Here is a 27,127-nt window from a genome sequence, read left to right as displayed (position 1 = left end):
TGGAGGCTAAATGAAAAAACCCTTCATCTCCTTGGATTGCAGGTGGATTCCTCCACAGGAGAGGGAGGGGCACACAAAGCCGTACCGCTCAGGGACACTGCTTTGACGACCGGTCCTCGTTAGTATAGTGGACAGTATCTCCGCCTGTCACGCGGAAGACCGGGGTTCGATTCCCCGATGGGGAGGCTTCTTCTTTACCACGGACAAACACCTTGTATGAGCTCGTGCTCTGCCGTGGAAACTGCTGATAAAGCCAACCCTGCTGTTCAAGACTCACCTGAGGGTGGTAAGCTAATTCTATTTGAAAGGTTTTACTTTCAAGATAGCATTTGCATTGGTTTGTAAAAGGTTGGTTTATGCATGTTTGACCTAAGTTTGTGTGGCATTTCCACTATTGCATTTCCAATCTGACCAGCAGGGTTCACCAGTGTGGCCATCCGAATGCGTTGAAACATTAGAGGATGGAGCAAATGTAATAAGAATCTGCCCCATCACCAGATGACTGGCAAACCCTGTCTAAGAGGATGTCCCTGAATCCAGTAGTACGTGGAAGACCAGTGTCTGGAATTCGCATGAGATTTTTAGGAACTTTCTGGAGGCTAAATGAACAAACCCTTCATATCCTTGGATTGCAGGTAGATTCCTCCACAGGAAGGCTTCTTCTTTACCATGGACAAACACCTTGTATGAGCTCATGCTCTGCCGTGGAAACTACTGATAAAGCCAACCCTGCCGTTCAAGACTCACCTGAGGGTGGTAAGCTAATTCTATTTGAAAGGTTTTACGTTCAAGATAGCATTTGCATTGGTTTGTAAAAGTTTGGTTTATGCATGTTTGACCTAAGTTTGTGTGGCATTTCCACTATTGCATTTCCAATCTGACCAGCAGGGGTCACCAGTGTGGCCATCCGAATGCGTTGAAACATTAGAGGATGGAGCAAATGTAATAAGAATCTGCCCGATCACCAGATGACCGGCACACCCTGTCTAAGAGGATGTCCCTGAATCCAGTAGTACGTGGAAGACCAGTGTCTGGAATTCGCATGAGATTTTTAGGAACTTTCTGGAGGCTAAATGAACAAACCCTTCATATCCTTGGATTGCAGGTAGATTCCTCCACAGGAGAGGGAGAGCTCCTCTTCCTGCCCCTCTTGGCCAAAATGAAAGGCTTAGATAACAATAACTCCCATAAAGCATGTCCAGTATTAATTGACTTCTCAACGGCTGAGCATACAATGCCGTACCGCTCAGGGACACTGCTGTGACGACCGGTCCTCGTTAGTATAGTGGACAGTATCTCCGCCTGTCACACGGAAGACCGGGGTTCGATTCCCCGACGGGGAGGCTTCTTCTTTACCACGGACAAACACCTTGTATGAGCTCATGCTCTGCCGTGGAAACTGCTGATAAAGCCAACCCTGCCGTTCAAGTCTCACCTGAGGGTGGTAAGCTAATTCTATTTGAAAGGTTTTACTTTCAAGATAGCATTTGCATTGGTTTGTAAAAGGTTGGTTTATGCATGTTTGACCTGAGTTTGTGTGGCATTTCCAGTGTTGCATTTCCAATCTGACCAGCAGGGGTCACCAGTGTGGCCTTCCGAATGCGTTGAAACAGTTAATCAATTTGCAAAGCAATCAGTTGAAAGCTTTGAAAAGCTTTGTTTCTCCCAACACTACCCTTTTGTGTTTCGTAAACCTTACAATCATTCTGCTGACCCAAGATTTGAAGTTGTGAACTGGGAAAGTGGCAATGGTTTGACCAAAACCCAGCTCCAAACAAAAAGTCTTCTGTTTTTGAACAAAGGCATTTAGCTCTACTGTGAGCAGAGCATCCAAAAATACCAATAACTCGCAAACGTTCCCCTCCACGGAAATCTTTAGTAAAAGGCGAAAGATTTATGCGTGAATGAAGAGAAACTCGAGCTGTAACCATGAGACGTTGGGACAATGTGCTATCACACACATGCCACCATGCTCAGCAAGGGTAATGTCTGGTGCAGGCTCCTCCCACCCAGCTTTTTGTCTTTTTTTGTTAAAAACAATAATATAGCCATTTCCATTAGAGGATGGAGCAAATGTAATAAGAATCTGCCCCATCACCAGATGACCGGCAAACCCTGTCTAAGAGGATGTCCCTGAATCCAGTAGTACGTGGAAGACCAGTGTCTAGAATTCGCTTGATATTTTAATGGAACTTTCTGGAGGCTAAATGAACAAACCCTTCATCTCCTTGGATTGCAGGTGGATTCCTCCACAGGAGAGGGAGAGGCATACAATGCCGTACCGCTCAGGGACACTGCTTTGACGACCGGTCCTCGTTAGTATAGTTAGTAAACCCTGTCTAAGAGGATGTCCCTGAATCCAGTAGTATGTGGAAGACCAGTGTCTAGAATTCGCATGAGGTTTTTAGGAACTTTCTGGAGGCTAAATGAACAAACCCTTTATCTCCTTGGATTGCAGGTGGATTCCTCCACAGGAGAGGGAAAGCTCCTCTTCCTGCCCCCCTTGGCCAAAATGAAAGGCTTAAATAACAATAACTCCCATAAAGCATGTCCAGTATTAATTGACTTCTCAACGGCTGAGCATACAATGCCGTACCGCTCAGGGACACTGCTGTGACGACCGGTCCTCGTTAGTATAGTGGACAGTATCTCCGCCTGTCACGCGGAAGACCGGGGTTCGAATCCCCGACGGGGAGGCATCTTCTTTACCACGGACAAACACCTTGTATGAGCTCGTGCTCTGCCGTGGAAACTGCTGATAAAGCCAACCCTGCCGTTCAAGACTCACCTGAGGGTGGTAAGCTAATTCTATTTGAAAGGTTTTACTTTCAAGATAGCATTTGCATTGGTTTGTAATAGGTTGGTTTATGCATGTTTGACCTAAGTTTGTGTGGCATTTCCACTATTGCATTTCCAATCTGACCAGCAGGGTTCACCAGTGTGGCCATCCGAATGCGTTGAAACATTAGAGGATGGAGCAAATGTAATAAGAATCTGCCCCATCACCAGATGACCGGCAAACCCTGTCTAAGAGGATGTCCCTGAATCCAGTAGTACGTGGAAGACCAGTGTCTAGAATTCGCTTGATATTTTAATGGAACTTTCTGGAGGCTAAATGAAAAAACCCTTCATCTCCTTGGATTGCAGGTGGATTCCTCCACAGGAGAGGGAGGGGCACACAAAGCCGTACCGCTCAGGGACACTGCTTTGACGACCGGTCCTCGTTAGTATAGTGGACAGTATCTCCGCCTGTCACGCGGAAGACCGGGGTTCGATTCCCCGATGGGGAGGCTTCTTCTTTACCACGGACAAACACCTTGTATGAGCTCGTGCTCTGCCGTGGAAACTGCTGATAAAGCCAACCCTGCTGTTCAAGACTCACCTGAGGGTGGTAAGCTAATTCTATTTGAAAGGTTTTACTTTCAAGATAGCATTTGCATTGGTTTGTAAAAGTTTGGTTTATGCATGTTTGACCTAAGTTTGTGTGGCATTTCCACTATTGCATTTCCAATCTGACCAGCAGGGTTCACCAGTGTGGCCATCCGAATGCGTTGAAACATTAGAGGATGGAGCAAATGTAATAAGAATCTGCCCCATCACCAGATGACTGGCAAACCCTGTCTAAGAGGATGTCCCTGAATCCAGTAGTACGTGGAAGACCAGTGTCTAGAATTCGCATGAGATTTTTAGGAACTTTCTGGAGGCTAAATGAACAAACCCTTCATATCCTTGGATTGCAGGTGGATTCCTCCACAGGAGAGGGAGAGCTCCTCTTCCTGCCCCTCTTGGCCAAAATGAAAGGCTTAAATAACAATAACTCCCATAAAGCATGTCCAGTATTAATTGACTTCTCAACGGCTGAGCATACAATGCCGTACCGCTCAGGGACACTGCTGTGACGACCGGTCCTCGTTAGTATAGCGGACAGTATCTCTGCCTGTCACGCGGAAGACCGGGGTTCGATTCCCCGACGGGGAGGCTTCTTCTTTACCACGGACAAACACCTTGTATGAGCTCATGCTCTGCCGTGGAAACTGCTGATAAAGCCAACCCTGCCGTTCAAGTCTCACCTGAGGGTGGTAAGCTAATTCTATTTGAAAGGTTTTACTTTCAAGATAGCATTTGCATTGGTTTGTAAAAGGTTGGTTTATGCATGTTTGACCTAAGTTTGTGTGGCATTTCCACTATTGCATTTCCAATCTGACCAGCAGGGTTCACCAGTGTGGCCATCCGAATGCGTTGAAACATTAGAGGATGGAGCAAATGTAATAAGAATCTGCCCCATCACCAGATGACTGGCAAACCCTGTCTAAGAGGATGTCCCTGAATCCAGTAGTACGTGGAAGACCAGTGTCTGGAATTCGCATGAGATTTTTAGGAACTTTCTGGAGGCTAAATGAACAAACCCTTCATATCCTTGGATTGCAGGTAGATTCCTCCACAGGAAGGCTTCTTCTTTACCATGGACAAACACCTTGTATGAGCTCATGCTCTGCCGTGGAAACTACTGATAAAGCCAACCCTGCCGTTCAAGACTCACCTGAGGGTGGTAAGCTAATTCTATTTGAAAGGTTTTACTTTCAAGATAGCATTTGCATTGGTTTGTAAAAGGTTGGTTTATGCATGTTTGACCTAAGTTTGTGTGGCATTTCCACTGTTGCATTTCCAATCTGACCAGCAGGGTTCACCAGTGTGGCCATCCGAATGCGTTGAAACATTAGAGGATGGAGCAAATGTAATAAGAATCTGCCCCATCACCAGATGACCTGCAAACCCTGTCTAAGAGGATGTCCCTGAATCCAGTAGTACGTGGAAGACCAGTGTCTGGAATTCGCATGAGATTTTTAAGAACTTTCTGGAGGCTAAATGAACAAACCCTTCATCTCCTTGGATTGCAGGTAGATTCCTCCACAGGAATGCTTCTTCTTTACCACGGACAAACACCTTGGGTGAGCTCGTGCTCTGCCGTGGAAACTGCTGATAAAGCCAACCCTGCCGTTCAAGACTCACCTGAGGGTGGTAAGCTAATTCTATTTGAAAGGTTTTACTTTCAAGATAGCATTTGCATTGGTTTGTAAAAGTTTGGTTTATGCATGTTTGACCTAAGTTTGTGTGGCATTTCCACTATTGCATTTCCAATCTGACCAGCAGGGGTCACCAGTGTGGCCATCCGAATGCGTTGAAACATTAGAGGATGGAGCAAATGTAATAAGAATCTGCCCGATCACCAGATGACCGGCACACCCTGTCTAAGAGGATGTCCCTGAATCCAGTAGTACGTGGAAGACCAGTGTCTGGAATTCGCATGAGATTTTTAGGAACTTTCTGGAGGCTAAATGAACAAACCCTTCATATCCTTGGATTGCAGGTAGATTCCTCCACAGGAGAGGGAGAGCTCCTCTTCCTGCCCCTCTTGGCCAAAATGAAAGGCTTAGATAACAATAACTCCCATAAAGCATGTCCAGTATTAATTGACTTCTCAACGGCTGAGCATACAATGCCGTACCGCTCAGGGACTCTGCTGTGACGACCGGTCCTCGTTAGTATAGTGGACAGTATCTCCGCCTGTCACGCGGAAGACCGGGGTTCGATTCCCCGACGGGGAGGCTTCTTCTTTACCACGGACAAACACCTTGTATGAGCTCATGCTCTGCCGTGAAAACTGCTGATAAAGCCAACCCTGCCGTTCAAGTCTCACCTGAGGGTGGTAAGCTAATTCTATTTGAAAGGTTTTACTTTCAAGATAGCATTTGCATTGGTTTGTAAAAGGTTGGTTTATGCATGTTTGACCTGAGTTTGTGTGGCATTTCCAGTGTTGCATTTCCAATCTGACCAGCAGGGGTCACCAGTGTGGCCTTCCGAATGCGTTGAAACAGTTAATCAATTTGCAAAGCAATCAGTTGAAAGCTTTGAAAAGCTTTGTTTCTCCCAACACTACCCTTTTGTGTTTCGTAAACCTTACAATCATTCTGCTGACCCAAGATTTGAAGTTGTGAACTGGGAAAGTGGCAATGGTTTGACCAAAACCCAGCTCCAAACAAAAAGTCTTCTGTTTTTGAACAAAGGCATTTAGCTCTACTGTGAGCAGAGCATCCAAAAATACCAATAACCCGCAAATGTTCCCCTCCACGGAAATCTTTAGTAAAAGGCGAAAGATTTATGCGTGAATGAAGAGAAACTCGAGCTGTAACCATGAGACGTTGGGACAATGTGCTATCACACACATGCCACCATGCTCAGCAAGGGTAATGTCTGGTGCAGGCTCCTCCCACCCAGCTTTTTGTCTTTTTTTGTTAAAAACAATAATATAGCCATTTCCATTAGAGGATGGAGCAAATGTAATAAGAATCTGCCCCATCACCAGATGACCGGCAAACCCTGTCTAAGAGGATGTCCCTGAATCCAGTAGTACGTGGAAGACCAGTGTCTAGAATTCGCTTGATATTTTAATGGAACTTTCTGGAGGCTAAATGAACAAACCCTTCATCTCCTTGGATTGCAGGTGGATTCCTCCACAGGAGAGGGAGAGGCATACAATGCCGTACCGCTCAGGGACACTGCTTTGACGACCGGTCCTCGTTAGTATAGTTAGTAAACCCTGTCTAAGAGGATGTCCCTGAATCCAGTAGTATGTGGAAGACCAGTGTCTAGAATTCGCATGAGGTTTTTAGGAACTTTCTGGAGGCTAAATGAACAAACCCTTTATCTCCTTGGATTGCAGGTGGATTCCTCCACAGGAGAGGGAAAGCTCCTCTTCCTGCCCCCCTTGGCCAAAATGAAAGGCTTAAATAACAATAACTCCCATAAAGCATGTCCAGTATTAATTGACTTCTCAACGGCTGAGCATACAATGCCGTACCGCTCAGGGACACTGCTGTGACGACCGGTCCTCGTTAGTATAGTGGACAGTATCTCCGCCTGTCACGCGGAAGACCGGGGTTCGATTCCCCGACGGGTAGGCTTCTTCTTTACCACGGACAAACACCTTGTATGAGCTCGTGCTCTGCCGTGGAAACTGCTGATAAAGCCAACCCTGCCGTTCAAGACTCACCTGAGGGTGGTAAGCTAATTCTATTTGAAAGGTTTTACTTTCAAGATAGCATTTGCATTGGTTTGTAATAGGTTGGTTTATGCATGTTTGACCTAAGTTTGTGTGGCATTTCCACTATTGCATTTCCAATCTGACCAGCAGGGTTCACCAGTGTGGCCATCCGAATGCGTTGAAACATTAGAGGATGGAGCAAATGTAATAAGAATCTGCCCCATCACCAGATGACCGGCAAACCCTGTCTAAGAGGATGTCCCTGAATCCAGTAGTACGTGGAAGACCAGTGTCTAGAATTCGCTTGATATTTTAATGGAACTTTCTGGAGGCTAAATGAAAAAACCCTTCATCTCCTTGGATTGCAGGTGGATTCCTCCACAGGAGAGGGAGAGGCACACAAAGCCGTACCGCTCAGGGACACTGCTTTGACGACCGGTCCTCGTTAGTATAGTGGACAGTATCTCCGCCTGTCACGCGGAAGACCGGGGTTTGATTCCCCGATGGGGAGGCTTCTTCTTTACCACGGACAAACACCTTGTATGAGCTCGTGCTCTGCCGTGGAAACTGCTGATAAAGCCAACCCTGCCGTTCAAGACTCACCTGAGGGTGGTAAGCTAATTCTATTTGAAAGGTTTTACTTTCAAGATAGCATTTGCATTGGTTTGTAAAAGTTTGGTTTATGCATGTTTGACCTAAGTTTGTGTGGCATTTCCACTATTGCATTTCCAATCTGACCAGCAGGGTTCACCAGTGTGGCCATCCGAATGCGTTGAAACATTAGAGGATGGAGCAAATGTAATAAGAATCTGCCCCATCACCAGATGACTGGCAAACCCTGTCTAAGAGGATGTCCCTGAATCCAGTAGTACGTGGAAGACCAGTGTCTAGAATTCGTATGAGATTTTTAGGAACTTTCTGGAGGCTAAATGAACAAACCCTTCATATCCTTGGATTGCAGGTGGATTCCTCCACAGGAGAGGGAGAGCTCCTCTTCCTGCCCCTCTTGGCCAAAATGAAAGGCTTAAATAACAATAACTCCCATAAAGCATGTCCAGTATTAATTGACTTCTCAACGGCTGAGCATACAATGCCGTACCGCTCAGGGACACTGCTGTGACGACCGGTCCTCGTTAGTATAGCGGATAGTATCTCTGCCTGTCACGCGGAAGACCGGGGTTCGATTCCCCGACGGGGAGGCTTCTTCTTTACCACGGACAAACACCTTGTATGAGCTCATGCTCTGCCGTGGAAACTGCTGATAAAGCCAACCCTGCCGTTCAAGTCTCACCTGAGGGTGGTAAGCTAATTCTATTTGAAAGGTTTTACTTTCAAGATAGCATTTGCATTGGTTTGTAAAAGGTTGGTTTATGCATGTTTGACCTAAGTTTGTGTGGCATTTCCACTGTTGCATTTCCAATCTGACCAGCAGGGTTCACCAATGTGGCCATCCGAATGCGTTGAAACATTAGAGGATGGAGCAAATGTAATAAGAATCTGCCCGATCACCAGATGACCGGCACACCCTGTCTAAGAGGATGTCCCTGAATCCAGTAGTACGTGGAAGACCAGTGTCTGGAATTCGCATGAGATTTTTAGGAACTTTCTGGAGGCTAAATGAACAAACCCTTCATCTCCTTGGATTGCAGGTAGATTCCTCCACAGGAAGGCTTCTTCTTTACCATGGACAAACACCTTGTATGAGCTCATGCTCTGCCGTGGAAACTACTGATAAAGCCAACCCTGCCGTTCAAGACTCACCTGAGGGTGGTAAGCTAATTCTATTTGAAAGGTTTTACTTTCAAGATAGCATTTGCATTGGTTTGTAAAAGGTTGGTTTATGCATGTTTGACCTAAGTTTGTGTGGCATTTCCACTGTTGCATTTCCAATCTGACCAGCAGGGTTCACCAGTGTGGCCATCCGAATGCGTTGAAACATTAGAGGATGGAGCAAATGTAATAAGAATCTGCCCCATCACCAGATGACCTGCAAACCCTGTCTAAGAGGATGTCCCTGAATCCAGTAGTACGTGGAAGACCAGTGTCTGGAATTCGCATGAGATTTTTAAGAACTTTCTGGAGGCTAAATGAACAAACCCTTCATCTCCTTGGATTGCAGGTAGATTCCTCCACAGGAATGCTTCTTCTTTACCACGGACAAACACCTTGTATGAGCTCGTGCTCTGCCGTGGAAACTGCTGATAAAGCCAACCCTGCCGTTCAAGACTCACCTGAGGGTGGTAAGCTAATTCTATTTGAAAGGTTTTACTTTCAAGATAGCATTTGCATTGGTTTGTAAAAGTTTGGTTTATGCATGTTTGACCTAAGTTTGTGTGGCATTTCCACTATTGCATTTCCAATCTGACCAGCAGGGGTCACCAGTGTGGCCATCCGAATGCGTTGAAACATTAGAGGATGGAGCAAATGTAATAAGAATCTGCCCGATCACCAGATGACCGGCACACCCTGTCTAAGAGGATGTCCCTGAATCCAGTAGTACGTGGAAGACCAGTGTCTGGAATTCGCATGAGATTTTTAGGAACTTTCTGGAGGCTAAATGAACAAACCCTTCATATCCTTGGATTGCAGGTGGATTCCTCCACAGGAGAGGGAGAGCTCCTCTTCCTGCCCCTCTTGGCCAAAATGAAAGGCTTAGATAACAATAACTCCCATAAAGCATGTCCAGTATTAATTGACTTCTCAACGGCTGAGCATACAATGCCGTACCGCTCAGGGACACTGCTGTGACGACCGGTCCTCGTTAGTATAGTGGACAGTATCTCCGCCTGTCACGCGGAAGACCGGGGTTCGATTCCCAGACGGGGAGGCTTCTTCTTTACCACGGACAAACACCTTGTATGAGCTCATGCTCTGCCGTGGAAACTGCTGATAAAGCCAACCCTGCCGTTCAAGTCTCACCTGAGGGTGGTAAGCTAATTCTATTTGAAAGGTTTTACTTTCAAGATAGCATTTGCATTGGTTTGTAAAAGGTTGGTTTATGCATGTTTGACCTGAGTTTGTGTGGCATTTCCAGTGTTGCATTTCTAATCTGACCAGCAGGGGTCACCAGTGTGGCCTTCCGAATGCGTTGAAACAGTTAATCAATTTGCAAAGCAATCAGTTGAAAGCTTTGTTTCTCCCAACACTACCCTTTTGTGTTTCGTAAACCTTACAATCATTCTGCTGACCCAAGATTTGAAGTTGTGAACTGGGAAAGTGGCAATGGTTTGACCAAAACCCAGCTCCAAACAAAAAGTCTTCTGTTTTTGAACAAAGGCATTTAGCTCTACTGTGAGCAGAGCATCCAAAAATACCAATAACTCGCAAACGTTCCCCTCCACGGAAATCTTTAGTAAAAGGCGAAAGATTTATGCGTGAATGAAGAGAAACTCGAGCTGTAACCATGAGACGTTGGGACAATGTGCTATCACACACATGCCACCATGCTCAGCAAGGGTAATGTCTGGTGCAGGCTCCTCCCACCCAGCTTTTTGTCTTTTTTTGTTAAAAACAATAATATAGCCATTTCCATTAGAGGATGGAGCAAATGTAATAAGAATCTGCCCCATCACCAGATGACCGGCAAACCCTGTCTAAGAGGATGTCCCTGAATCCAGTAGTACGTGGAAGACCAGTGTCTAGAATTCGCTTGATATTTTAATGGAACTTTCTGGAGGCTAAATGAAAAAACCCTTCATCTCCTTGGATTGCAGGTGGATTCCTCCACAGGAGAGGGAGGGGCACACAAAGCCGTACCGCTCAGGGACACTGCTTTGACGACCGGTCCTCGTTAGTATAGTGGACAGTATCTCCGCCTGTCACGCGGAAGACCGGGGTTCGATTCCCCGATGGGGAGGCTTCTTCTTTACCACGGACAAACACCTTGTATGAGCTCGTGCTCTGCCGTGGAAACTGCTGATAAAGCCAACCCTGCTGTTCAAGACTCACCTGAGGGTGGTAAGCTAATTCTATTTGAAAGGTTTTACTTTCAAGATAGCATTTGCATTGGTTTGTAAAAGGTTGGTTTATGCATGTTTGACCTAAGTTTGTGTGGCATTTCCACTATTGCATTTCCAATCTGACCAGCAGGGTTCACCAGTGTGGCCATCCGAATGCGTTGAAACATTAGAGGATGGAGCAAATGTAATAAGAATCTGCCCCATCACCAGATGACTGGCAAACCCTGTCTAAGAGGATGTCCCTGAATCCAGTAGTACGTGGAAGACCAGTGTCTGGAATTCGCATGAGATTTTTAGGAACTTTCTGGAGGCTAAATGAACAAACCCTTCATATCCTTGGATTGCAGGTAGATTCCTCCACAGGAAGGCTTCTTCTTTACCATGGACAAACACCTTGTATGAGCTCATGCTCTGCCGTGGAAACTACTGATAAAGCCAACCCTGCCGTTCAAGACTCACCTGAGGGTGGTAAGCTAATTCTATTTGAAAGGTTTTACGTTCAAGATAGCATTTGCATTGGTTTGTAAAAGTTTGGTTTATGCATGTTTGACCTAAGTTTGTGTGGCATTTCCACTATTGCATTTCCAATCTGACCAGCAGGGGTCACCAGTGTGGCCATCCGAATGCGTTGAAACATTAGAGGATGGAGCAAATGTAATAAGAATCTGCCCGATCACCAGATGACCGGCACACCCTGTCTAAGAGGATGTCCCTGAATCCAGTAGTACGTGGAAGACCAGTGTCTGGAATTCGCATGAGATTTTTAGGAACTTTCTGGAGGCTAAATGAACAAACCCTTCATATCCTTGGATTGCAGGTAGATTCCTCCACAGGAGAGGGAGAGCTCCTCTTCCTGCCCCTCTTGGCCAAAATGAAAGGCTTAGATAACAATAACTCCCATAAAGCATGTCCAGTATTAATTGACTTCTCAACGGCTGAGCATACAATGCCGTACCGCTCAGGGACACTGCTGTGACGACCGGTCCTCGTTAGTATAGTGGACAGTATCTCCGCCTGTCACACGGAAGACCGGGGTTCGATTCCCCGACGGGGAGGCTTCTTCTTTACCACGGACAAACACCTTGTATGAGCTCATGCTCTGCCGTGGAAACTGCTGATAAAGCCAACCCTGCCGTTCAAGTCTCACCTGAGGGTGGTAAGCTAATTCTATTTGAAAGGTTTTACTTTCAAGATAGCATTTGCATTGGTTTGTAAAAGGTTGGTTTCTGCATGTTTGACCTGAGTTTGTGTGGCATTTCCAGTGTTGCATTTCCAATCTGACCAGCAGGGGTCACCAGTGTGGCCTTCCGAATGCGTTGAAACAGTTAATCAATTTGCAAAGCAATCAGTTGAAAGCTTTGAAAAGCTTTGTTTCTCCCAACACTACCCTTTTGTGTTTCGTAAACCTTACAATCATTCTGCTGACCCAAGATTTGAAGTTGTGAACTGGGAAAGTGGCAATGGTTTGACCAAAACCCAGCTCCAAACAAAAAGTCTTCTGTTTTTGAACAAAGGCATTTAGCTCTACTGTGAGCAGAGCATCCAAAAATACCAATAACTCGCAAACGTTCCCCTCCACGGAAATCTTTAGTAAAAGGCGAAAGATTTATGCGTGAATGAAGAGAAACTCGAGCTGTAACCATGAGACGTTGGGACAATGTGCTATCACACACATGCCACCATGCTCAGCAAGGGTAATGTCTGGTGCAGGCTCCTCCCACCCAGCTTTTTGTCTTTTTTTGTTAAAAACAATAATATAGCCATTTCCATTAGAGGATGGAGCAAATGTAATAAGAATCTGCCCCATCACCAGATGACCGGCAAACCCTGTCTAAGAGGATGTCCCTGAATCCAGTAGTACGTGGAAGACCAGTGTCTAGAATTCGCTTGATATTTTAATGGAACTTTCTGGAGGCTAAATGAACAAACCCTTCATCTCCTTGGATTGCAGGTGGATTCCTCCACAGGAGAGGGAGAGGCATACAATGCCGTACCGCTCAGGGACACTGCTTTGACGACCGGTCCTCGTTAGTATAGTTAGTAAACCCTGTCTAAGAGGATGTCCCTGAATCCAGTAGTATGTGGAAGACCAGTGTCTAGAATTCGCATGAGGTTTTTAGGAACTTTCTGGAGGCTAAATGAACAAACCCTTTATCTCCTTGGATTGCAGGTGGATTCCTCCACAGGAGAGGGAAAGCTCCTCTTCCTGCCCCCCTTGGCCAAAATGAAAGGCTTAAATAACAATAACTCCCATAAAGCATGTCCAGTATTAATTGACTTCTCAACGGCTGAGCATACAATGCCGTACCGCTCAGGGACACTGCTGTGACGACCGGTCCTCGTTAGTATAGTGGACAGTATCTCCGCCTGTCACGCGGAAGACCGGGGTTCGATTCCCCGACGGGGAGGCATCTTCTTTACCACGGACAAACACCTTGTATGAGCTCGTGCTCTGCCGTGGAAACTGCTGATAAAGCCAACCCTGCCGTTCAAGACTCACCTGAGGGTGGTAAGCTAATTCTATTTGAAAGGTTTTACTTTCAAGATAGCATTTGCATTGGTTTGTAATAGGTTGGTTTATGCATGTTTGACCTAAGTTTGTGTGGCATTTCCACTATTGCATTTCCAATCTGACCAGCAGGGTTCACCAGTGTGGCCATCCGAATGCGTTGAAACATTAGAGGATGGAGCAAATGTAATAAGAATCTGCCCCATCACCAGATGACCGGCAAACCCTGTCTAAGAGGATGTCCCTGAATCCAGTAGTACGTGGAAGACCAGTGTCTAGAATTCGCTTGATATTTTAATGGAACTTTCTGGAGGCTAAATGAAAAAACCCTTCATCTCCTTGGATTGCAGGTGGATTCCTCCACAGGAGAGGGAGGGGCACACAAAGCCGTACCGCTCAGGGACACTGCTTTGACGACCGGTCCTCGTTAGTATAGTGGACAGTATCTCCGCCTGTCACGCGGAAGACCGGGGTTCGATTCCCCGATGGGGAGGCTTCTTCTTTACCACGGACAAACACCTTGTATGAGCTCGTGCTCTGCCGTGGAAACTGCTGATAAAGCCAACCCTGCTGTTCAAGACTCACCTGAGGGTGGTAAGCTAATTCTATTTGAAAGGTTTTACTTTCAAGATAGCATTTGCATTGGTTTGTAAAAGTTTGGTTTATGCATGTTTGACCTAAGTTTGTGTGGCATTTCCACTATTGCATTTCCAATCTGACCAGCAGGGTTCACCAGTGTGGCCATCCGAATGCGTTGAAACATTAGAGGATGGAGCAAATGTAATAAGAATCTGCCCCATCACCAGATGACTGGCAAACCCTGTCTAAGAGGATGTCCCTGAATCCAGTAGTACGTGGAAGACCAGTGTCTAGAATTCGCATGAGATTTTTAGGAACTTTCTGGAGGCTAAATGAACAAACCCTTCATATCCTTGGATTGCAGGTGGATTCCTCCACAGGAGAGGGAGAGCTCCTCTTCCTGCCCCTCTTGGCCAAAATGAAAGGCTTAAATAACAATAACTCCCATAAAGCATGTCCAGTATTAATTGACTTCTCAACGGCTGAGCATACAATGCCGTACCGCTCAGGGACACTGCTGTGACGACCGGTCCTCGTTAGTATAGCGGACAGTATCTCTGCCTGTCACGCGGAAGACCGGGGTTCGATTCCCCGACGGGGAGGCTTCTTCTTTACCACGGACAAACACCTTGTATGAGCTCATGCTCTGCCGTGGAAACTGCTGATAAAGCCAACCCTGCCGTTCAAGTCTCACCTGAGGGTGGTAAGCTAATTCTATTTGAAAGGTTTTACTTTCAAGATAGCATTTGCATTGGTTTGTAAAAGGTTGGTTTATGCATGTTTGACCTAAGTTTGTGTGGCATTTCCACTATTGCATTTCCAATCTGACCAGCAGGGTTCACCAGTGTGGCCATCCGAATGCGTTGAAACATTAGAGGATGGAGCAAATGTAATAAGAATCTGCCCCATCACCAGATGACTGGCAAACCCTGTCTAAGAGGATGTCCCTGAATCCAGTAGTACGTGGAAGACCAGTGTCTGGAATTCGCATGAGATTTTTAGGAACTTTCTGGAGGCTAAATGAACAAACCCTTCATATCCTTGGATTGCAGGTAGATTCCTCCACAGGAAGGCTTCTTCTTTACCATGGACAAACACCTTGTATGAGCTCATGCTCTGCCGTGGAAACTACTGATAAAGCCAACCCTGCCGTTCAAGACTCACCTGAGGGTGGTAAGCTAATTCTATTTGAAAGGTTTTACGTTCAAGATAGCATTTGCATTGGTTTGTAAAAGTTTGGTTTATGCATGTTTGACCTAAGTTTGTGTGGCATTTCCACTATTGCATTTCCAATCTGACCAGAAGGGGTCACCAGTGTGGCCATCCGAATGCGTTGAAACATTAGAGGATGGAGCAAATGTAATAAGAATCTGCCCGATCACCAGATGACCGGCACACCCTGTCTAAGAGGATGTCCCTGAATCCAGTAGTACGTGGAAGACCAGTGTCTGGAATTCGCATGAGATTTTTAGGAACTTTCTGGAGGCTAAATGAACAAACCCTTCATATCCTTGGATTGCAGGTAGATTCCTCCACAGGAGAGGGAGAGCTCCTCTTCCTGCCCCTCTTGGCCAAAATGAAAGGCTTAGATAACAATAACTCCCATAAAGCATGTCCAGTATTAATTGACTTCTCAACGGCTGAGCATACAATGCCGTACCGCTCAGGGACACTGCTGTGACGACCGGTCCTCGTTAGTATAGTGGACAGTATCTCCGCCTGTCACACGGAAGACCGGGGTTCGATTCCCCGACGGGGAGGCTTCTTCTTTACCACGGACAAACACCTTGTATGAGCTCATGCTCTGCCGTGGAAACTGCTGATAAAGCCAACCCTGCCGTTCAAGTCTCACCTGAGGGTGGTAAGCTAATTCTATTTGAAAGGTTTTACTTTCAAGATAGCATTTGCATTGGTTTGTAAAAGGTTGGTTTATGCATGTTTGACCTGAGTTTGTGTGGCATTTCCAGTGTTGCATTTCCAATCTGACCAGCAGGGGTCACCAGTGTGGCCTTCCGAATGCGTTGAAACAGTTAATCAATTTGCAAAGCAATCAGTTGAAAGCTTTGAAAAGCTTTGTTTCTCCCAACACTACCCTTTTGTGTTTCGTAAACCTTACAATCATTCTGCTGACCCAAGATTTGAAGTTGTGAACTGGGAAAGTGGCAATGGTTTGACCAAAACCCAGCTCCAAACAAAAAGTCTTCTGTTTTTGAACAAAGCATTTAGCTCTACTGTGAGCAGAGCATCCAAAAATACCAATAACTCGCAAACGTTCCCCTCCACGGAAATCTTTAGTAAAAGGCGAAAGATTTATGCGTGAATGAAGAGAAACTCGAGCTGTAACCATGAGACGTTGGGACAATGTGCTATCACACACATGCCACCATGCTCAGCAAGGGTAATGTCTGGTGCAGGCTCCTCCCACCCAGCTTTTTGTCTTTTTTTGTTAAAAACAATAATATAGCCATTTCCATTAGAGGATGGAGCAAATGTAATAAGAATCTGCCCCATCACCAGATGACCGGCAAACCCTGTCTAAGAGGATGTCCCTGAATCCAGTAGTACGTGGAAGACCAGTGTCTAGAATTCGCTTGATATTTTAATGGAACTTTCTGGAGGCTAAATGAACAAACCCTTCATCTCCTTGGATTGCAGGTGGATTCCTCCACAGGAGAGGGAGAGGCATACAATGCCGTACCGCTCAGGGACACTGCTTTGACGACCGGTCCTCGTTAGTATAGTTAGTAAACCCTGTCTAAGAGGATGTCCCTGAATCCAGTAGTATGTGGAAGACCAGTGTCTAGAATTCGCATGAGGTTTTTAGGAACTTTCTGGAGGCTAAATGAACAAACCCTTTATCTCCTTGGATTGCAGGTGGATTCCTCCACAGGAGAGGGAAAGCTCCTCTTCCTGCCCCCCTTGGCCAAAATGAAAGGCTTAAATAACAATAACTCCCATAAAGCATGTCCAGTATTAATTGACTTCTCAACGGCTGAGCATACAATGCCGTACCGCTCAGGGACACTGCTGTGACGACCGGTCCTCGTTAGTATAGTGGACAGTATCTCCGCCTGTCACGCGGAAGACCGGGGTTCGATTCCCCGACGGGGAGGCTTCTTCTTTACCACGGACAAACACCTTGTATGAGCTCGTGCTCTGCCGTGGAAACTGCTGATAAAGCCAACCCTGCCGTTCAAGACTCACCTGAGGGTGGTAAGCTAATTCTATTTGAAAGGTTTTACTTTCAAGATAGCATTTGCATTGGTTTGTAATAGGTTGGTTTATGCATGTTTGACCTAAGTTTGTGTGGCATTTCCACTATTGCATTTCCAATCTGACCAGCAGGGTTCACCAGTGTGGCCATCCGAATGCGTTGAAACATTAGAGGATGGAGCAAATGTAATAAGAATCTGCCCCATCACCAGATGACCGGCAAACCCTGTCTAAGAGGATGTCCCTGAATCCAGTAGTACGTGGAAGACCAGTGTCTAGAATTCGCTTGATATTTTAATGGAACTTTCTGGAGGCTAAATGAAAAAACCCTTCATCTCCTTGGATTGCAGGTGGATTCCTCCACAGGAGAGGGAGGGGCACACAAAGCCGTACCGCTCAGGGACACTGCTTTGACGACCGGTCCTCGTTAGTATAGTGGACAGTATCTCCGCCTGTCACGCGGAAGACCGGGGTTCGATTCCCCGATGGGGAGGCTTCTTCTTTACCACGGACAAACACCTTGTATGAGCTCGTGCTCTGCCGTGGAAACTGCTGATAAAGCCAACCCTGCTGTTCAAGACTCACCTGAGGGTGGTAAGCTAATTCTATTTGAAAGGTTTTACTTTCAAGATAGCATTTGCATTGGTTTGTAAAAGGTTGGTTTATGCATGTTTGACCTAAGTTTGTGTGGCATTTCCACTATTGCATTTCCAATCTGACCAGCAGGGTTCACCAGTGTGGCCATCCGAATGCGTTGAAACATTAGAGGATGGAGCAAATGTAATAAGAATCTGCCCCATCACCAGATGACTGGCAAACCCTGTCTAAGAGGATGTCCCTGAATCCAGTAGTACGTGGAAGACCAGTGTCTGGAATTCGCATGAGATTTTTAGGAACTTTCTGGAGGCTAAATGAACAAACCCTTCATATCCTTGGATTGCAGGTAGATTCCTCCACAGGAAGGCTTCTTCTTTACCATGGACAAACACCTTGTATGAGCTCATGCTCTGCCGTGGAAACTACTGATAAAGCCAACCCTGCCGTTCAAGACTCACCTGAGGGTGGTAAGCTAATTCTATTTGAAAGGTTTTACGTTCAAGATAGCATTTGCATTGGTTTGTAAAAGTTTGGTTTATGCATGTTTGACCTAAGTTTGTGTGGCATTTCCACTATTGCATTTCCAATCTGACCAGCAGGGGTCACCAGTGTGGCCATCCGAATGCGTTGAAACATTAGAGGATGGAGCAAATGTAATAAGAATCTGCCCGATCACCAGATGACCGGCACACCCTGTCTAAGAGGATGTCCCTGAATCCAGTAGTACGTGGAAGACCAGTGTCTGGAATTCGCATGAGATTTTTAGGAACTTTCTGGAGGCTAAATGAACAAACCCTTCATATCCTTGGATTGCAGGTAGATTCCTCCACAGGAGAGGGAGAGCTCCTCTTCCTGCCCCTCTTGGCCAAAATGAAAGGCTTAGATAACAATAACTCCCATAAAGCATGTCCAGTATTAATTGACTTCTCAACGGCTGAGCATACAATGCCGTACCGCTCAGGGACACTGCTGTGACGACCGGTCCTCGTTAGTATAGTGGACAGTATCTCCGCCTGTCACACGGAAGACCGGGGTTCGATTCCCCGACGGGGAGGCTTCTTCTTTACCACGGACAAACACCTTGTATGAGCTCATGCTCTGCCGTGGAAACTGCTGATAAAGCCAACCCTGCCGTTCAAGTCTCACCTGAGGGTGGTAAGCTAATTCTATTTGAAAGGTTTTACTTTCAAGATAGCATTTGCATTGGTTTGTAAAAGGTTGGTTTATGCATGTTTGACCTGAGTTTGTGTGGCATTTCCAGTGTTGCATTTCCAATCTGACCAGCAGGGGTCACCAGTGTGGCCTTCCGAATGCGTTGAAACAGTTAATCAATTTGCAAAGCAATCAGTTGAAAGCTTTGAAAAGCTTTGTTTCTCCCAACACTACCCTTTTGTGTTTCGTAAACCTTACAATCATTCTGCTGACCCAAGATTTGAAGTTGTGAACTGGGAAAGTGGCAATGGTTTGACCAAAACCCAGCTCCAAACAAAAAGTCTTCTGTTTTTGAACAAAGGCATTTAGCTCTACTGTGAGCAGAGCATCCAAAAATACCAATAACTCGCAAACGTTCCCCTCCACGGAAATCTTTAGTAAAAGGCGAAAGATTTATGCGTGAATGAAGAGAAACTCGAGCTGTAACCATGAGACGTTGGGACAATGTGCTATCACACACATGCCACCATGCTCAGCAAGGGTAATGTCTGGTGCAGGCTCCTCCCACCCAGCTTTTTGTCTTTTTTTGTTAAAAACAATAATATAGCCATTTCCATTAGAGGATGGAGCAAATGTAATAAGAATCTGCCCCATCACCAGATGACCGGCAAACCCTGTCTAAGAGGATGTCCCTGAATCCAGTAGTACGTGGAAGACCAGTGTCTAGAATTCGCTTGATATTTTAATGGAACTTTCTGGAGGCTAAATGAACAAACCCTTCATCTCCTTGGATTGCAGGTGGATTCCTCCACAGGAGAGGGAGAGGCATACAATGCCGTACCGCTCAGGGACACTGCTTTGACGACCGGTCCTCGTTAGTATAGTTAGTAAACCCTGTCTAAGAGGATGTCCCTGAATCCAGTAGTATGTGGAAGACCAGTGTCTAGAATTCGCATGAGGTTTTTAGGAACTTTCTGGAGGCTAAATGAACAAACCCTTTATCTCCTTGGATTGCAGGTGGATTCCTCCACAGGAGAGGGAAAGCTCCTCTTCCTGCCCCCCTTGGCCAAAATGAAAGGCTTAAATAACAATAACTCCCATAAAGCATGTCCAGTATTAATTGACTTCTCAACGGCTGAGCATACAATGCCGTACCGCTCAGGGACACTGCTGTGACGACCGGTCCTCGTTAGTATAGTGGACAGTATCTCCGCCTGTCACGCGGAAGACCGGGGTTCGAATCTCCGACGGGGAGGCATCTTCTTTACCACGGACAAACACCTTGTATGAGCTCGTGCTCTGCCGTGGAAACTGCTGATAAAGCCAACCCTGCCGTTCAAGACTCACCTGAGGGTGGTAAGCTAATTCTATTTGAAAGGTTTTACTTTCAAGATAGCATTTGCATTGGTTTGTAATAGGTTGGTTTATGCATGTTTGACCTAAGTTTGTGTGGCATTTCCACTATTGCATTTCCAATCTGACCAGCAGGGTTCACCAGTGTGGCCATCCGAATGCGTTGAAACATTAGAGGATGGAGCAAATGTAATAAGAATCTGCCCCATCACCAGATGACCGGCAAACCCTGTCTAAGAGGATGTCCCTGAATCCAGTAGTACGTGGAAGACCAGTGTCTAGAATTCGCTTGATATTTTAATGGAACTTTCTGGAGGCTAAATGAAAAAACCCTTCATCTCCTTGGATTGCAGGTGGATTCCTCCACAGGAGAGGGAGGGGCACACAAAGCCGTACCGCTCAGGGACACTGCTTTGACGACCGGTCCTCGTTAGTATAGTGGACAGTATCTCCGCCTGTCACGCGGAAGACCGGGGTTCGATTCCCCGATGGGGAGGCTTCTTCTTTACCACGGACAAACACCTTGTATGAGCTCGTGCTCTGCCGTGGAAACTGCTGATAAAGCCAACCCTGCTGTTCAAGACTCACCTGAGGGTGGTAAGCTAATTCTATTTGAAAGGTTTTACTTTCAAGATAGCATTTGCATTGGTTTGTAAAAGTTTGGTTTATGCATGTTTGACCTAAGTTTGTGTGGCATTTCCACTATTGCATTTCCAATCTGACCAGCAGGGTTCACCAGTGTGGCCATCCGAATGCGTTGAAACATTAGAGGATGGAGCAAATGTAATAAGAATCTGCCCCATCACCAGATGACTGGCAAACCCTGTCTAAGAGGATGTCCCTGAATCCAGTAGTACGTGGAAGACCAGTGTCTAGAATTCGCATGAGATTTTTAGGAACTTTCTGGAGGCTAAATGAACAAACCCTTCATATCCTTGGATTGCAGGTGGATTCCTCCACAGGAGAGGGAGAGCTCCTCTTCCTGCCCCTCTTGGCCAAAATGAAAGGCTTAAATAACAATAACTCCCATAAAGCATGTCCAGTATTAATTGACTTCTCAACGGCTGAGCATACAATGCCGTACCGCTCAGGGACACTGCTGTGACGACCGGTCCTCGTTAGTATAGCGGACAGTATCTCTGCCTGTCACGCGGAAGACCGGGGTTCGATTCCCCGACGGGGAGGCTTCTTCTTTACCACGGACAAACACCTTGTATGAGCTCATGCTCTGCCGTGGAAACTGCTGATAAAGCCAACCCTGCCGTTCAAGTCTCACCTGAGGGTGGTAAGCTAATTCTATTTGAAAGGTTTTACTTTCAAGATAGCATTTGCATTGGTTTGTAAAAGGTTGGTTTATGCATGTTTGACCTAAGTTTGTGTGGCATTTCCACTATTGCATTTCCAATCTGACCAGCAGGGTTCACCAGTGTGGCCATCCGAATGCGTTGAAACATTAGAGGATGGAGCAAATGTAATAAGAATCTGCCCCATCACCAGATGACTGGCAAACCCTGTCTAAGAGGATGTCCCTGAATCCAGTAGTACGTGGAAGACCAGTGTCTGGAATTCGCATGAGATTTTTAGGAACTTTCTGGAGGCTAAATGAACAAACCCTTCATATCCTTGGATTGCAGGTAGATTCCTCCACAGGAAGGCTTCTTCTTTACCATGGACAAACACCTTGTATGAGCTCATGCTCTGCCGTGGAAACTACTGATAAAGCCAACCCTGCCGTTCAAGACTCACCTGAGGGTGGTAAGCTAATTCTATTTGAAAGGTTTTACTTTCAAGATAGCATTTGCATTGGTTTGTAAAAGGTTGGTTTATGCATGTTTGACCTAAGTTTGTGTGGCATTTCCACTGTTGCATTTCCAATCTGACCAGCAGGGTTCACCAGTGTGGCCATCCGAATGCGTTGAAACATTAGAGGATGGAGCAAATGTAATAAGAATCTGCCCCATCACCAGATGACCTGCAAACCCTGTCTAAGAGGATGTCCCTGAATCCAGTAGTACGTGGAAGACCAGTGTCTGGAATTCGCATGAGATTTTTAAGAACTTTCTGGAGGCTAAATGAACAAACCCTTCATCTCCTTGGATTGCAGGTAGATTCCTCCACAGGAATGCTTCTTCTTTACCACGGACAAACACCTTGGGTGAGCTCGTGCTCTGCCGTGGAAACTGCTGATAAAGCCAACCCTGCCGTTCAAGACTCACCTGAGGGTGGTAAGCTAATTCTATTTGAAAGGTTTTACTTTCAAGATAGCATTTGCATTGGTTTGTAAAAGTTTGGTTTATGCATGTTTGACCTAAGTTTGTGTGGCATTTCCACTATTGCATTTCCAATCTGACCAGCAGGGGTCACCAGTGTGGCCATCCGAATGCGTTGAAACATTAGAGGATGGAGCAAATGTAATAAGAATCTGCCCGATCACCAGATGACCGGCACACCCTGTCTAAGAGGATGTCCCTGAATCCAGTAGTACGTGGAAGACCAGTGTCTGGAATTCGCATGAGATTTTTAGGAACTTTCTGGAGGCTAAATGAACAAACCCTTCATATCCTTGGATTGCAGGTAGATTCCTCCACAGGAGAGGGAGAGCTCCTCTTCCTGCCCCTCTTGGCCAAAATGAAAGGCTTAGATAACAATAACTCCCATAAAGCATGTCCAGTATTAATTGACTTCTCAACGGCTGAGCATACAATGCCGTACCGCTCAGGGACTCTGCTGTGACGACCGGTCCTCGTTAGTATAGTGGACAGTATCTCCGCCTGTCACGCGGAAGACCGGGGTTCGATTCCCCGACGGGGAGGCTTCTTCTTTACCACGGACAAACACCTTGTATGAGCTCATGCTCTGCCGTGAAAACTGCTGATAAAGCCAACCCTGCCGTTCAAGTCTCACCTGAGGGTGGTAAGCTAATTCTATTTGAAAGGTTTTACTTTCAAGATAGCATTTGCATTGGTTTGTAAAAGGTTGGTTTATGCATGTTTGACCTGAGTTTGTGTGGCATTTCCAGTGTTGCATTTCCAATCTGACCAGCAGGGGTCACCAGTGTGGCCTTCCGAATGCGTTGAAACAGTTAATCAATTTGCAAAGCAATCAGTTGAAAGCTTTGAAAAGCTTTGTTTCTCCCAACACTACCCTTTTGTGTTTCGTAAACCTTACAATCATTCTGCTGACCCAAGATTTGAAGTTGTGAACTGGGAAAGTGGCAATGGTTTGACCAAAACCCAGCTCCAAACAAAAAGTCTTCTGTTTTTGAACAAAGGCATTTAGCTCTACTGTGAGCAGAGCATCCAAAAATACCAATAACCCGCAAATGTTCCCCTCCACGGAAATCTTTAGTAAAAGGCGAAAGATTTATGCGTGAATGAAGAGAAACTCGAGCTGTAACCATGAGACGTTGGGACAATGTGCTATCACACACATGCCACCATGCTCAGCAAGGGTAATGTCTGGTGCAGGCTCCTCCCACCCAGCTTTTTGTCTTTTTTTGTTAAAAACAATAATATAGCCATTTCCATTAGAGGATGGAGCAAATGTAATAAGAATCTGCCCCATCACCAGATGACCGGCAAACCCTGTCTAAGAGGATGTCCCTGAATCCAGTAGTACGTGGAAGACCAGTGTCTAGAATTCGCTTGATATTTTAATGGAACTTTCTGGAGGCTAAATGAACAAACCCTTCATCTCCTTGGATTGCAGGTGGATTCCTCCACAGGAGAGGGAGAGGCATACAATGCCGTACCGCTCAGGGACACTGCTTTGACGACCGGTCCTCGTTAGTATAGTTAGTAAACCCTGTCTAAGAGGATGTCCCTGAATCCAGTAGTATGTGGAAGACCAGTGTCTAGAATTCGCATGAGGTTTTTAGGAACTTTCTGGAGGCTAAATGAACAAACCCTTTATCTCCTTGGATTGCAGGTGGATTCCTCCACAGGAGAGGGAAAGCTCCTCTTCCTGCCCCCCTTGGCCAAAATGAAAGGCTTAAATAACAATAACTCCCATAAAGCATGTCCAGTATTAATTGACTTCTCAACGGCTGAGCATACAATGCCGTACCGCTCAGGGACACTGCTGTGACGACCGGTCCTCGTTAGTATAGTGGACAGTATCTCCGCCTGTCACGCGGAAGACCGGGGTTCGATTCCCCGACGGGTAGGCTTCTTCTTTACCACGGACAAACACCTTGTATGAGCTCGTGCTCTGCCGTGGAAACTGCTGATAAAGCCAACCCTGCCGTTCAAGACTCACCTGAGGGTGGTAAGCTAATTCTATTTGAAAGGTTTTACTTTCAAGATAGCATTTGCATTGGTTTGTAATAGGTTGGTTTATGCATGTTTGACCTAAGTTTGTGTGGCATTTCCACTATTGCATTTCCAATCTGACCAGCAGGGTTCACCAGTGTGGCCATCCGAATGCGTTGAAACATTAGAGGATGGAGCAAATGTAATAAGAATCTGCCCCATCACCAGATGACCGGCAAACCCTGTCTAAGAGGATGTCCCTGAATCCAGTAGTACGTGGAAGACCAGTGTCTAGAATTCGCTTGATATTTTAATGGAACTTTCTGGAGGCTAAATGAAAAAACCCTTCATCTCCTTGGATTGCAGGTGGATTCCTCCACAGGAGAGGGAGAGGCACACAAAGCCGTACCGCTCAGGGACACTGCTTTGACGACCGGTCCTCGTTAGTATAGTGGACAGTATCTCCGCCTGTCACGCGGAAGACCGGGGTTTGATTCCCCGATGGGGAGGCTTCTTCTTTACCACGGACAAACACCTTGTATGAGCTCGTGCTCTGCCGTGGAAACTGCTGATAAAGCCAACCCTGCCGTTCAAGACTCACCTGAGGGTGGTAAGCTAATTCTATTTGAAAGGTTTTACTTTCAAGATAGCATTTGCATTGGTTTGTAAAAGTTTGGTTTATGCATGTTTGACCTAAGTTTGTGTGGCATTTCCACTATTGCATTTCCAATCTGACCAGCAGGGTTCACCAGTGTGGCCATCCGAATGCGTTGAAACATTAGAGGATGGAGCAAATGTAATAAGAATCTGCCCCATCACCAGATGACTGGCAAACCCTGTCTAAGAGGATGTCCCTGAATCCAGTAGTACGTGGAAGACCAGTGTCTAGAATTCGTATGAGATTTTTAGGAACTTTCTGGAGGCTAAATGAACAAACCCTTCATATCCTTGGATTGCAGGTGGATTCCTCCACAGGAGAGGGAGAGCTCCTCTTCCTGCCCCTCTTGGCCAAAATGAAAGGCTTAAATAACAATAACTCCCATAAAGCATGTCCAGTATTAATTGACTTCTCAACGGCTGAGCATACAATGCCGTACCGCTCAGGGACACTGCTGTGACGACCGGTCCTCGTTAGTATAGCGGATAGTATCTCTGCCTGTCACGCGGAAGACCGGGGTTCGATTCCCCGACGGGGAGGCTTCTTCTTTACCACGGACAAACACCTTGTATGAGCTCATGCTCTGCCGTGGAAACTGCTGATAAAGCCAACCCTGCCGTTCAAGTCTCACCTGAGGGTGGTAAGCTAATTCTATTTGAAAGGTTTTACTTTCAAGATAGCATTTGCATTGGTTTGTAAAAGGTTGGTTTATGCATGTTTGACCTAAGTTTGTGTGGCATTTCCACTGTTGCATTTCCAATCTGACCAGCAGGGTTCACCAATGTGGCCATCCGAATGCGTTGAAACATTAGAGGATGGAGCAAATGTAATAAGAATCTGCCCGATCACCAGATGACCGGCACACCCTGTCTAAGAGGATGTCCCTGAATCCAGTAGTACGTGGAAGACCAGTGTCTGGAATTCGCATGAGATTTTTAGGAACTTTCTGGAGGCTAAATGAACAAACCCTTCATCTCCTTGGATTGCAGGTAGATTCCTCCACAGGAAGGCTTCTTCTTTACCATGGACAAACACCTTGTATGAGCTCATGCTCTGCCGTGGAAACTACTGATAAAGCCAACCCTGCCGTTCAAGACTCACCTGAGGGTGGTAAGCTAATTCTATTTGAAAGGTTTTACTTTCAAGATAGCATTTGCATTGGTTTGTAAAAGGTTGGTTTATGCATGTTTGACCTAAGTTTGTGTGGCATTTCCACTGTTGCATTTCCAATCTGACCAGCAGGGTTCACCAGTGTGGCCATCCGAATGCGTTGAAACATTAGAGGATGGAGCAAATGTAATAAGAATCTGCCCCATCACCAGATGACCTGCAAACCCTGTCTAAGAGGATGTCCCTGAATCCAGTAGTACGTGGAAGACCAGTGTCTGGAATTCGCATGAGATTTTTAAGAACTTTCTGGAGGCTAAATGAACAAACCCTTCATCTCCTTGGATTGCAGGTAGATTCCTCCACAGGAATGCTTCTTCTTTACCACGGACAAACACCTTGTATGAGCTCGTGCTCTGCCGTGGAAACTGCTGATAAAGCCAACCCTGCCGTTCAAGACTCACCTGAGGGTGGTAAGCTAATTCTATTTGAAAGGTTTTACTTTCAAGATAGCATTTGCATTGGTTTGTAAAAGTTTGGTTTATGCATGTTTGACCTAAGTTTGTGTGGCATTTCCACTATTGCATTTCCAATCTGACCAGCAGGGGTCACCAGTGTGGCCATCCGAATGCGTTGAAACATTAGAGGATGGAGCAAATGTAATAAGAATCTGCCCGATCACCAGATGACCGGCACACCCTGTCTAAG

The 27,127-nt window shown here is 46.0% G+C and overlaps 12 non-coding genes across 12 annotated transcripts; 5 read left to right on the top strand and 7 right to left on the bottom strand.

Moving 5' to 3' along the window:
- Positions 1-1,808: 1,808 nt before the first annotated feature.
- LOC148974550 (U5 spliceosomal RNA) lies at positions 1,809-1,924 on the bottom strand. The gene has a single exon (XR_016146194.1). It is a non-coding gene; the product is annotated as a U5 spliceosomal RNA (small nuclear RNA).
- A 700-nt stretch (positions 1,925-2,624) lies between these two features.
- trnad-guc (transfer RNA aspartic acid (anticodon GUC)) lies at positions 2,625-2,696 on the top strand. Its single transcript has one exon. It is a non-coding gene; the product is annotated as a tRNA-Asp (tRNA).
- A 2,838-nt stretch (positions 2,697-5,534) lies between these two features.
- trnad-guc (transfer RNA aspartic acid (anticodon GUC)) lies at positions 5,535-5,606 on the top strand. The gene has a single exon. It is a non-coding gene; the product is annotated as a tRNA-Asp (tRNA).
- Positions 5,607-6,071: 465 nt separating this feature from the next.
- LOC148974547 (U5 spliceosomal RNA) lies at positions 6,072-6,187 on the bottom strand. The gene has a single exon (XR_016146237.1). It is a non-coding gene; the product is annotated as a U5 spliceosomal RNA (small nuclear RNA).
- Positions 6,188-10,324: 4,137 nt separating this feature from the next.
- On the bottom strand, positions 10,325-10,440 carry LOC148974546 (U5 spliceosomal RNA). The gene has a single exon (XR_016146193.1). It is a non-coding gene; the product is annotated as a U5 spliceosomal RNA (small nuclear RNA).
- A 2,081-nt stretch (positions 10,441-12,521) lies between these two features.
- Positions 12,522-12,637, bottom strand: LOC148974545 (U5 spliceosomal RNA). Its single transcript, XR_016146192.1, has one exon. It is a non-coding gene; the product is annotated as a U5 spliceosomal RNA (small nuclear RNA).
- A 700-nt stretch (positions 12,638-13,337) lies between these two features.
- Positions 13,338-13,409, top strand: trnad-guc (transfer RNA aspartic acid (anticodon GUC)). Its single transcript has one exon. It is a non-coding gene; the product is annotated as a tRNA-Asp (tRNA).
- Positions 13,410-16,313: 2,904 nt separating this feature from the next.
- Positions 16,314-16,429, bottom strand: LOC148974543 (U5 spliceosomal RNA). Its single transcript, XR_016146191.1, has one exon. It is a non-coding gene; the product is annotated as a U5 spliceosomal RNA (small nuclear RNA).
- Positions 16,430-17,129: 700 nt separating this feature from the next.
- On the top strand, positions 17,130-17,201 carry trnad-guc (transfer RNA aspartic acid (anticodon GUC)). Its single transcript has one exon. It is a non-coding gene; the product is annotated as a tRNA-Asp (tRNA).
- Positions 17,202-19,418: 2,217 nt separating this feature from the next.
- LOC148974541 (U5 spliceosomal RNA) lies at positions 19,419-19,534 on the bottom strand. Its single transcript, XR_016146190.1, has one exon. It is a non-coding gene; the product is annotated as a U5 spliceosomal RNA (small nuclear RNA).
- Positions 19,535-23,144: 3,610 nt separating this feature from the next.
- Positions 23,145-23,216, top strand: trnad-guc (transfer RNA aspartic acid (anticodon GUC)). Its single transcript has one exon. It is a non-coding gene; the product is annotated as a tRNA-Asp (tRNA).
- Positions 23,217-23,681: 465 nt separating this feature from the next.
- Positions 23,682-23,797, bottom strand: LOC148974539 (U5 spliceosomal RNA). Its single transcript, XR_016146236.1, has one exon. It is a non-coding gene; the product is annotated as a U5 spliceosomal RNA (small nuclear RNA).
- Between the last annotated feature and the right edge of the window lie 3,330 nt (positions 23,798-27,127).

Source organism: Pimephales promelas, chromosome 13, assembly GCF_988280905.1.
Source record: "Pimephales promelas chromosome 13, fPimPro1.hap1.1, whole genome shotgun sequence".
Taxonomy (NCBI): Eukaryota; Metazoa; Chordata; class Actinopteri; order Cypriniformes; family Leuciscidae; genus Pimephales; species Pimephales promelas.
This window is presented reverse-complemented; position numbering and strand designations above follow the sequence as displayed.